The sequence below is a fragment of the Chiloscyllium punctatum genome, chromosome 18 (genome assembly GCF_047496795.1).
Source record: "Chiloscyllium punctatum isolate Juve2018m chromosome 18, sChiPun1.3, whole genome shotgun sequence".
Classification (NCBI taxonomy): domain Eukaryota; kingdom Metazoa; phylum Chordata; class Chondrichthyes; order Orectolobiformes; family Hemiscylliidae; genus Chiloscyllium; species Chiloscyllium punctatum.
Window position 1 is genome coordinate 1,742,340 of NC_092756.1, and position 12,191 is coordinate 1,754,530.

At 44.2% G+C, this 12,191-nt stretch overlaps 1 long non-coding RNA gene across 1 annotated transcript; it reads left to right on the forward strand.

Annotated features, from left to right (window-relative positions):
• The first annotated feature begins 3,344 nt into the window (after positions 1 to 3,344).
• LOC140488919 (uncharacterized) lies at positions 3,345 to 10,864 on the forward strand. Its single transcript, XR_011963050.1, has 3 exons — positions 3,345 to 3,409; positions 5,829 to 5,928; positions 10,848 to 10,864. It is a non-coding gene; the product is annotated as an uncharacterized lncRNA (long non-coding RNA).
• The last annotated feature ends 1,327 nt before the right edge of the window (positions 10,865 to 12,191 follow it).

Genomic DNA, 12,191 nt, shown 5'->3' on the forward strand with positions numbered 1-12,191 from the left:
TTTGGGCTACAGGGAGAGGCTGAATAGGCTGGGGTTAATTTCCCTGGAGAGTCCAAGACTGAGAGGTGATTTCATGGAGATGTATAAAATCAAGAGGGGCATGGATAAGGTGAGCAGAAGGGGTTCTTTCTCCTGATGTTAGGTGGGTCCAAAACTAGAGCATATGGTTGAGAGGGCAACGATTTAAAACGAATCTGAGGGCAACGCTTTCAAGCTGAGTGTTGTGTGTGTATGGAATGACCTGCCAGATGAAGTAGTGGAGGCTGATAAAATCACAACATTTAAAAGGCATCCGATTGGGTACGTGAACCGGAAGGGTTTTGATGGATACAGGCCAATAGCTGGCAAATGGGACTTCAGTAGTTTAGGATTCCTAGTTGGCATGGACGAATTGGACCGAAGTTCTGTTTCTGTGCTGTATATGTCTATGACGTTATTAAACTAAGATGCGTTCCTCTTTTGTGGAGAGCAAGCTGCAGCACAGATAATTTTCCTTGGAGCTGAGAAGGTGAAGCAGTGATTTTGACCAGGTGCAGATTTGGTTCCAAGGTCTTGAATTTGCAGAGAGAGAGAGGAATTGTTAACACTGTCACAACTTTTAGTAACTACTTTCAAGTAATTGGCAAATAATACAAAGTGAAAATGTGAACATTATTGTACTCAGTAAGTTCTGAGCATCTGGAACATTCTGAACGACACAGATTCAGCAGGTATTCTGAAAGAGACTTATAATTTTAATTTTTAAGGAAAGATTTGGGGGGGCTGTGGGCAAATAGGAGGGGAATTGGGACAGATTTGCAGCATCTCCAGAGGGAGAGAGTACAGCCCCAATGGGCTGAATAGCCCCCAGGCCCTGTGCTCTGTGCTACTGCCCCATTCACTGTGAATGATGAAGCTCATTCCAGGGCAGAGAGAGGGATTAGCCTTCCACTCGCATCACAATGGGCCCTGGCTGATTGACGGCAGCTCCAGACCAATGGGAGGAGAGTCTGTGTGGTCCTGCAGCCAATGGGAGTGAATGAGGGGTGTGGCCAGCAAGACAACACCTGTCCATGAGCTGTGCAGGTGCAGTGTCACTGTTTGGGGTTGGGAGAGACAGCAGAGACTGGGACAGAGGCTGTGGGACCTGAATTACAAACTCCTGGTAAATTAAAACCAAAAGAACTGCGGAAGATGTAAATCAGAAACAACAACCAGGAGGTTCTGGAAAAGCTCAGCAGGTCTGGCAGGATCTGTGATGAGAAATCAGAGTTAAAGTTTCAGATCCAGTGTCCCTTCCTCAGAACTGATACTGAGAAAAAAAATGTTGGTTTATATGCAGAAGGTAGCGTTTAGTGGAGGATGTAAGGATTAAAGGATAGTTGGGGATAGAGCGAGAAGAAGGGTTGGATAAAGGAGTGGACAACGATCTGGCTGGGGGAGGGCGACTAGCTGTTAATGGAAACTGTTAGTGGCTAACCATAGGTAGTGTGTATGACAGGCTGTGAGAACAAGGACTGGTGTGTGGGGTAGGGGGGCAAGGACATGGGGTTGCTAAACTATGGTTAGCCACTAACTGTCTCAATTTTTAAACTGTCCTCCACAGACATCACTCCATGATTGGAGGTGCCGAGAACAGCTGCAGATGGGCGGCACGGTGGTTAGCACTGCCGCCTCTCAGCGTCAGAGACTCGGGTTCTATTCCCACCTCAGGCAACTGTCTGTGTGGAGTTAGCACATTCTCTGTGTCTGCGTGGGTTTCCTCCCACAGTCCAAAAATGTACAGGTTAGGTGAATTGGCCATGCTAAATTGCCCGTCGTGTTAGATGTAGGGGAATGGGTCTGGGTGGGTTGCTCTTTAGATGGTTTGTCTGATCTAAAAACCTCTTCAATATCCTTCCCAAACCCCTCTGTACTCCTCAAAGATGTATCTTAAAGTTGTTCTCTTTAATCAACGTTTCCAGCATTCCTGAAGCACTTTCGGATAATTGTCAGTGTGAAAGGCTCCAGACAATGCAGGTCGTTGTTGTTAATGTCTGACATTAGGAGAAACAGGAATGAACATACTCTCATACCTGATGAACAGCAGCAAAAGCAGGAAGCACTGAGCATGCTCCAGCCCAGAAAGGGCCTCTGGTGATTGATCTCAGTGCAGGACCAATAAGAGGATGGGGATGGGGCTGGAAGACAAGGTAGTGCCGGTTTGTCTGAGTGAATGAGGGGCGTGACTACACTCAACCAAGTGATAAGCTTCTGGATTAGTGGTGCTGGAAGAGCACAGCAGTTCAGGCAGCATCCAAGTAGCAGCGAAATCGATGTTTCGGGCAAAAGCCCTTCATTAGGAATAAAGTGATACCATGTGATAAGCTTCACTGGCAGCACTGTGATGTTGTGACCAAGGCATTGGAAATGTGTGAAGGTGCAGGGCATGGTTAAGGAAAGACATATTGACCAGGAAGAGAAGGAAATTTTAATGGAACAGGCTGAGACGTTTTACAGAACTTAGTGCACATTGGAAAACACAAATTAGAAAATCCCAGGCCCGTGTTTGTGACAAATGGCAAAATGCTTCAAATGGTGAAAGGTGTGAGTGATCGCCGCCATCTTTATTGGGGGCAGTGATCCACGGGACACGTGTGTGGCCGCCAACTTTGAGAGGGGCAAGCTGTAGGGGGACGCATGCGCAGCCTTCCTTGGCAGGGAGTTATCGGGCAGGAATTACACAGTGTCAGAGTCAGGATGTTTTCAATGTTAAAGAGTGTGATGCTGGAAAAGCACAGCAGGTCAGGCAGCAGCCGATTGGTGGGAAGGAAGATGGAAACGTAGGACAGGTCAAAAGGGTAGTGCCGAGTTGGAAGGCTGGATCTGGGATAAGGTGGGTGGAAATGAGGAAACTGGTGAAATCCACATTGATCCCATGTAATTGGAGGATCTGAACACAGATGATGAGGCGTTCTTCGTCCAGACATCAGATGGCTGGGATTTGGCGGTGGAGATGGCCTAGGATCTGCATATCTTTGGTGGAGCGGGAAGGGGAGTTAAAGTCTTTGGGCACAGGCTGTTTGGGTTGTTTAGTGTTTTACTGTTCCTTTCACAGACCTTTTGTAAGTTAATTTTCCTCTGCTGCCCAACCCCTGACAATGTGCTGCTCTCTCAACGGACTACATTTTCCACAGTATCTTTGCCAGTGAATAATTCTTTTCTTTCCAACAAAAGAGTGCATTTTCCTTCCATTTCTGACCATCAAATTCTGCAACATTCTCACTTCCTGTAATGCATTTAGCACTCCCTGAAATATCAACTATGTGTTTCTCTCTCCACAGACACCAGTGATCAGTGCCAAAGCCCCATTGCCTGTGGAGATGGTGATGTTTGACTTCCTTGTACAGCTGCAGTTCGTGTGGTGAAGGTGCTCCCACAATGTTCTTGGGTAAGAGATGTTACAGATTATTCACTCAGCGACAGTGAAGAGTTGATAATGTGTGTGCAAATCAACAACAGTTTGTATTTTTATCATTTTTATAATTTCACAGAAATTGAGAATTTCTGACATCTGGCCACAGATGGGGATATTAGGTCAGGTGATCAAAAGTATTGCCAAATAAGCAGGTTTTCAGGAATACCTTAAAGGAGGAAAGCAAGTCTGAGAGGGTCAGAGTGCGAATTCCAGACCGTGTTGCCTTGGCAACTGTCAAAACAGCCAGACCGGTGAAGCAATGAATACATGCATCTTTGGGAGTCTGAAAGAAAATGAGTTATCGGGGTCTCACAGGTTGTGTGGTGCAGGGAGACATGGATGTTCACAGCCAGGAATTACATCAAGGGAGAGAATTTTAAATTGTTTCTTGTTAAAGGAGCCTTTTGATGGATCAACAAGCTTTAGTACAAGTGAGCACTTTGGGCAGTAGGGTTTCAGATACTCTTGAGCTTATATGTAAGTTGAATGTGGGAGGCTGGCCTGGACTGTGTTTGGATAACGAAATCTGGAGATAACACAGGGCTGGACGAGTATTTCAGTAAATGAGCTGAGACTAGGGTGGAGTTGGGTGATGTCACTGATGTAGAAATAGCAGTTTTGGAGTCGGGCTTCTCCTCATCACTCCCCCTCACCAATTCACAAATATTGTTCTTTGTTCTGTCTGTCTTTTCTGGTTATGTCCTTCTCTCCAATTCTGCTAAGAACTAATATTTGACCTCACGGTTGTTGGAAAATCCTGCTCCATCTCCACTCTCCCTTTCCTTTCTGAATTCCTCATATGTGGTGTCCATCCAGGATCTATCTTTGTCCCCTCCTGTATCTCACCTACATACTGCCAGGAGGTGACATCGTATTGGTTTCACATGTACACTGACAATGCCCAGCTCTCTCTCCCTATCATCCCTCTCCATTGTCCACTGTTACTCATTCATCAAACTGGTTACCACTCAATTGGCTGCAATTTCCTCCAATGAAACACTGCATGGTTCAACCCATTGCCTTCAGTTGCTATTATAAATTCCTTTCCCTTACTGCTGAGCCCCTCCCTCTCACTAGGAAATGCCTGAGGCAGAACTACACTCTTCACAATATTGCTCTCATATTCTGACCCCAAGGTGATCTTCTGATCAGACATCTACATAATCGCAAACACCAGGAACTCCAATCTCTAAAATGTTGCTTTTCTCCAGGTCCATTGCTATTGAAACCCCTTACCCATATCTGTGTTGCATTAAAGTTGACAAATCTAAAACAGAACCCTTGATTCTGCAACTGACCCAGAGACTGGTTCCAGGTTCCCTCATGATGGGACACATATTCTCAGTATTTAACCTGTCATGCCCCTTAATAAGCCCATATGTTTCAATAAGATCCCCTCTCATTCTCCCCCAAATCCAGTGAGTCGAGTCCCAACTTCTTTAGCCTTTTCTTAAAAGAGAGTCCCTGCAAACCAGGGATCATCCCAGTCAATCTTCTCTAAATGCCTCCGATGAAGTGATGTATTCCCTTAACTAAAGGGACCAAAACGTCTCTCATTACTGCATATGTGGTCTCACTCGCACTTTATAAAGTTGCTCTCAGGTATATACTCCAAACTCTTATACTGCAAATCCCTTCAAACAAGGAACAACGTTTCATCTCCCTTCCTGATGACCTGTTGTAACTGTGTGCTAGCTTTCTGTGTTTCCTGCACAATTATCTCCTCGTCTCTTTTGTGTTGCAGCTTTCTACAGTTTCCACCATTTAAATAGTCCTCTGTTCTTTTATTACCTCCTCCAAAATGAACAACTTCACATTATCCCAAGTTATGCTCCATTTGCCAATTTGGTGTTCACTTCTCCAACAAATCCGTTTCTGTAAACAGTTTATAATCCTTTTGGAAGTTTACTGTTCGACATTTTCTCGGAGATTTCCCCCTCATTCTTCTAAATCTTTCCAGGGAGCACCGGACAGTGGGAAGCATGCTGAGTTGCTGTCTTCAGAGAGACTCTTTGGAATGACTGGGAGGATCTTGCTGCCCATTGGTCAGAATGGAGACAACTTGCCCATCGAGCTGCATGAGCCTTTCGCTCCCCATGTCTTATTGATGAGGCACAGCGGCAGCACGGAAGGAAAGAAAAGGAAGCAAATCCTGCTCTCCACATCTCACTGACCCTTGGAACATTCTCTCCCATGTGTCAAACATCTGTCCTGTTCAGTCACATGAAGTCCCAAGGTGGAAACTCATAGAAACCCACACAGATTTCCCCCTGAACTGATTGCTGACCTCCACAAGGGGTAATGTGTCCAGTCATCCTGGACCAGGAGGAGGGGATTGTGTGAGTTTCTAACCTGAACTGACGGTGACAGATTTTAAAAACTTGTATGACAGGATACTACAGGTGGATATTCAGATGACAATCTCAGTAATTGTAATGCCAAACTCTGATTGAATTACTCCATTCATCAGGACCTGGATATTTGCACTGTGTGTGAGTATTTTGTTCCAGCTCAATTCCATTTTCTGCATAAAAATTCTCCTTTGAACCAAACCACCCTGTCAATAGATCTCCCCGAAATCTTCAATATGTGTCCAGTAATCCTTTTATGATGAGTTGATGAGTGTAAGGTTTAACATCCTAATGTATATGTTTTGTAAGCACTTGTCTCTCTGCTCCCCTCAATTACCTTTGCTACAAGGAGAACAATCTCAGTTTTCCCAAACCCCTGATTCCCCAATGTCTGTTTGTGTGCCTTATAGACAACATCAGGATTGTGTTGGAACATTCTCCACTTGCCTGCATCAGATTAGATTAGATTACTTAGTGTGGAAAAAGGCCCTTCGGCCCAACAAGTCCACACCGCCCCACCGAAGAGCAACCCACCTAGACCCATTCCCTACGTTTACCCTTTCACCTCACACTACAGGCAATTTAGCATGACCAATTCACCTAACCTGCACATATTTGGACTGTGGGAGGAAACTGGAGCACCATTTCTTCTGCAAACAACATAATTGGAAAATTGTTTTGAACATTTCAACAGGAAATCCTGAGAATTTAGAACGCAGGTACAGAAGTAGGGTCCTCAAGTCTGCTCAGTCATTCATGGCCAATTTGCGGCCAACTCCACATACTTGATTTCGCCCCTGCTTAATATTTAACAATTTCAAATTTAAAAGTCGATAATTAACCCAGCATCAGCTACAATTGGCGAGACACTTCTAAGCTTCAAACACCCTTTTGGAATAGAACTGTTTTCAAACACTACTGAAAGGCAACACTCCAATTTTGGGCTCTTCTGTATATATGGGGGTCTAGATTAGAGTGGTGCTGGAAAAGCACAGCAGGTCAGGCAGCATCCGACGAGCAGGAAAAATCGACATTTTGGGCAAAAAGCCCTATATATGTTTATCAGGCCGAGGTAAGTATACGCATTTGGAGAGAGATGAAACTGGCCATCAACCACTGGATTTGAGCAATCTGGATCCTCTGTCACTAATAATATTTACCTTCTCCCCGCATTAGAATCTAAAGGGTGATTTTAATGCTAACCTTAGAAAATAAATAATACTATTATTGTCATTAGGTTAATCTCTTCCTGCTCAAAACACTCCCTGTTTATTCCTTCCATCATAAATTTTACCCATATTTATAACAGAATTTATCCAAGTAAAATTCCCATTTACAGCATACAGAGTATAACATCAGCTGTTTGTAAAGCCATACTTACTGAAATAAGCCCAAAGTGGAGGACCAAAGAACGTTTGTATATCCTGATTTTCCCACAGTCTATAATGCCATTTGTATTTGAGTGGTGACTCTAACAAGATTACACAAAAATCTCTACAGAAACAAAAGTCTGAAATCTTTAAGTGTGACAAAGTGTACAAGAAATATAATATGATATGACATTTCCTCATCAGATAGATCATAGGCTCTTAACATTTCCAGGTTTGAGACTGTATTGGAATAATGCATCCAAATGGTTTCCTGGTGGCCACACAGATGTCCATTCAAATCTGTCATACCCCAAAACCTTACATTTTGAATCATTCTCTGCTACCAATATTAAATACTAAAGATAACTGTCTAAACCAAAATTGTAGTGAGATATTTATTTCAATTCACTACCTTCCATTAAAGGCCCCACCACTGATTACTAAATCTCCACATCTATATACTCAATTCAAACTCAATTAACCCTGCCTAAATATAGTGCAGCCCTCAACAGTATTAAAGAAAGCGAACATCCTCCAGGACAAAGCACTGTGCCTGAGTGGTGTCCCATCCACCACCTTCAACATTCCCTCTCTCCACCCCAGATGCACATTGGCATCACTGTCTAAAAGGTAAAGTCAGTATTGTCCTACCAGACCATAGGGCTGCTCTCTCATGAGGGAGAGATGTCTGGTGTTGGTTTAACCTGAAGGTTACCACAGCCCAGGCAAGGTGAGAGGTTGAGAACAAGAGTCCATCGATTGTAGATGGATATTCTTGATCTGTATTCACAACACCTTTGTCCCTGCAACTAAAATCCCCCATTCCTTGAGCCATCCTGGTAACTCTCCTGTGCCCCCTCTCAGGGACCCTGCCATCCTTCCCAATGTGTGGGCGATCTCTGGTTTGCACAGACCCAGCTGCTCTGTGTTCCTGTGGGTGATGTCATCATCGAGCACCAGTTGCACTAAACCTCACTGTCTGTGAAGGTGGGAGACATAAATCCCCAAAACATTTGAGATGTATTTAGTGTGCACTTGCTATGCCATGATAGATGACACTTTTCCATAAGTACTGGAAAATAGATGAGGATAGTAGTATGGTGGTAGTTTTCGGTGATAATTTTCTTTCTCACAGACTCGATGGACCACCAGAGCCATTTTCTGTTCTGTTTACCGCTGAGATGTTTATTATAGGAATATGACAGGCTCCGTTGGATATCAGGTCAGAAGAGGTGATACTAGAATAGATGACACGTGATTGGTCAATGTTTTTGGGAGAAAAGTGAGACGCAGAGGTTTAAGAGGAAATTCAGAAGCTCAGCACAGGAATTGTAAAGGGCAGTCATCGAGTGAGAAATAAACATTGGGCATCCTGAAAGCTGGAAATAAAGAAAGGCACATGTAGCAGAGCATGGAGAGACTGGAGGGGATTAGACATGGGGAGGATAATGAAGCTGGAGGAGATGCAAGTTGGAAAGGATTGTGAGGATGGAGGATGTTACAGAGATAGAGAGATTTGTGATAGAGGTTTTTGGATTTTGAGGCTGGAGTGGAATTATAGAGATGAGGAGGATTTGTAAGGCTGGATGAGGTGGCACTGATAGGGAGAGTTCCAAGCAGAGAGGAATTTATAGAGATAACGAGTCATAAAGTTACACAGCATCGACGCAGACCCTGTGGTCCAACCAGTCCGTGTCGACCATAAATTCGAACTGAACTAATCGCACCTGCCTCCACTTGGTCCAAGTCCATCCTAGCATTCCCTATTGATATACGGGTCCAAATGGTTTTTCCTATTAGAATCCCATTCCCCGACCCTTTTGCTCTATATTTACACCTGACTAATTCACTCAACCCAATCATCCCTGAACACTATGGGCAATTGAGCACGGCCAGTTCACCTACCCTGTACATCTGTGGATTGTGGGTGGAAACGGCAGCACCTGGAGGAACCCACGCTGTCATGGGGAAGAAAATGCAAACTCCACATGGACAGTCACCCAATACAGGAATTGAGCCTGTGTCCCTGGCGCTGAGAGGTAGCAGTGCTAACCGTTGAGCCACTGTTCCACCCTGAAATTGTAATTGTATTCACAGCTACCATGTCCTCTGCAACTTTATTCCACGTGTGAACCACTCTGTGCAGAAACAAAAAATAAAATCTGGAACTTCTTTTTAAAGCCTTATTTTTTAACGTGAGAAACGTATGTCCCCAATCTTGAATCGCGCCCCCTCCTGGAAAGGGCACCTGCTGTTCACATTACCGAAGCTCTTCAGGATTTTGTAAACCTCTAATAAGGTCACCCCTCAGCCTCCTGTGCTCCAGTGAAAAAGGACCCAGCCTATCCAGACTCTGCTTATAATTCAATCCCTCCGTTCCCATTACCATCCTGGTAAATCTATTCTGAACCTGCTCCAATTTAATAATATCCTTCCTATAACAGCACAACCAGAAATGGACGCAGTATTCCAGAAGAGGCCTCCCCAACATCCTGTACAATCTCAACATAACGTCCTAACTCCTATATTCAAAGATCTGAGCAATGAAGGCAAATGTGCTAAAGCCCTTCTGAACCACCCTGTCTGCATGTGACACATATTTCAAAGACCTGAACCCCTCGGTCTCTTTGTTCTATATCACTATCCGAGGGCCAACGTTTAATCAGTGTAAGTCCAGCCTTCGTTTGTTTTACCAAAATGTGATATTTCGCATTTTTTCCAATCCAAAAAATCACAAACATCCTTCCAGTATAAAGGCAAGAGGAGTAAAATCAGTAAGGCAAAAAGGGGACAGGAGACTGCTTTGGCGAATAGGGAAAGGGTTTTTAGAAATACATTAAGAGCAAATGGGTCAATAGAGAGAGAATAGGCCACCTCAAAGATCAGCAAGGCAGCCTATGTGTGAAGACGCAGGAGATGGGGTTGTTCGGGCGATACTAAACGAGTGGCATCAGTGTTTACTGTGGAGTAGGACAGATTTGTGGAGGTTGTCAAGATTAGAGATCGTGAGGGTGATGACAGGAGGAGATTGGAGGATGTTAAAGAGATTGAGATGTTTGTGATACCAGAGATAGTGATGGTTCTGAGGCTCGAGAGGATTTCTAGAGATATGGAAGAGATTAGTCTGGATGAGGTGACAGTGATCTGGGGAGTTGTGAGGATGGAGGAATTCACAGAGATAGCGAGAGTTAGTCATAAAGTGATACAGCACAGAGACAGACCCTGTGGTTAAACCAGTCCGTGTCGACCATAATTCCCAACTAATCTAATCGCCCCTCCCTCCGCTTGGTCCACATTCATCCAAACATTTCCTGTTTATGGACTTGTCTAAATGTCTTTTAAACATTGTAATTGTATTCACAGCTGCCTCTTTTTCTGGGAGTTCACTTCACACATGTAAAAGTAAAAAGAAATCCCCAATTTGTTTTTTAAACCTTTCTCATCTATTTTCAAATTGTATGCGCCCAGGTTTTGAATACCACCTCCCCCCCACCCCCGGCCATTCACCTTGTCTATACGCTTCATGGTTTTATAAACCTCTAAGGTCATCCCTCAACCTCCTACGCTCGAGTGAAAAAGCGTCCCAGCCTATCCAGCTTCTCCTTATGACACAATCCCTCCATTCATGGCAACATTCCGGTTAGTCTCTTCCGAAACCACTCCAATTTAATAATATCCTTCCTATAACAGCACAACCAGAACTGGACACAGTATTGCAGAAGAGGCCTCCCCAACATCCTGTACAGCCTCAACCTAAATTCCCAACTCCGGTACTCCGAGGTCTGAGCAATGAAGGGAAGTGTGCTAACCACCTTGTTAACCACCCTGTCTACATGTGACACAGACGAGGAAGACCTGAACCCCTCGGTCTCTTTGATCCATATCACTACTCAAAGCCTTACTTTTAATTAGTGTAAGTCCTGCCCTCGTTTGTTTTATTAAGATGCAATATTTTGCATCAGTATTTACTGTGGAGAAGGACACGGGAGATGTAGAATGTGGGAAAATAAATGGTGACATCTTGAAAATGTCCATAATACAGAGTTCTGGATATCTGGGAACGCATAAAGGTGGATCAATCCCCAGGCTTTGATCAGGTGTACCCAAAAATTCTGTAGGAAGTGGGGGAAGTGATTTCTGGGCCTCTTGCTGAGATTTTTGTATTATTGATAGTCATAGCTGAGGTGCCGGAAAACTGCGGGTTGGTTAATATGGTGCTACTATTTAACGAAGGCGGTTTGGACAAGCCAGAGAGCTACATACGCTGTGCTCGACGAGGTGTTGGAGGGAGCCCTGAGCGACAGGATTTGCGTGTATTTGGAAAAGCACAGACTGATTAGGGATAGTCAACATAACTTTCTGTATGGGAAATCATGTGTCACATACTCGATCTGGTTTTTAAGAAGTAACAAAGAGGATTGAGGAGGGCAGAGCAGTAGATGTGATCTATATGGACTTCAGTAAGGCGTTCGACAAGGTTCCCCATGGGAGACTGATTAGCAAGGTCAGATCTCATGGAAGTAGCCATTTGGATATAGAACTGGCTCAAAGGCAGAAGATAGAGGGTGGTGGTGATGGATGATTATTTTTCAGACTGGAGGCCTGTGACTAGTGGAGTGCCACAAGGATTGGTGCTGGGTCCACTACTTCTCATCATTTATATAAATGATTCGGATGTGAACACAGGAAGTATAGTTAGTAAGTTTGTAGATGGCACCAAAATTGGAGGTGTAGTGGACAGTGAAGAAGGTTACCTCAGATTTCAATGGGATTTTGATCAGATGGGCAAATGGGCTGAGGAGTGGCAGATGGAGTTCAATTCAGAGAAGTGCGAGGTGCTGCATTTTGGAAAGGCAAAGCTTAGTAGGACTGATACACATCATGGTCAGGTCCTGGGGAGTGTTGCTGAACAAAGAGACCTTGCTGTGCAGGTTCATAGCTCCTTGAAAGTAGAGGCGCAGGTAGATAGGATAGTGAAGGTGTTTGGTATGATTTCCTTTATTGGTCAGAGTATTGAGTAAGAGAGTTGGGAGG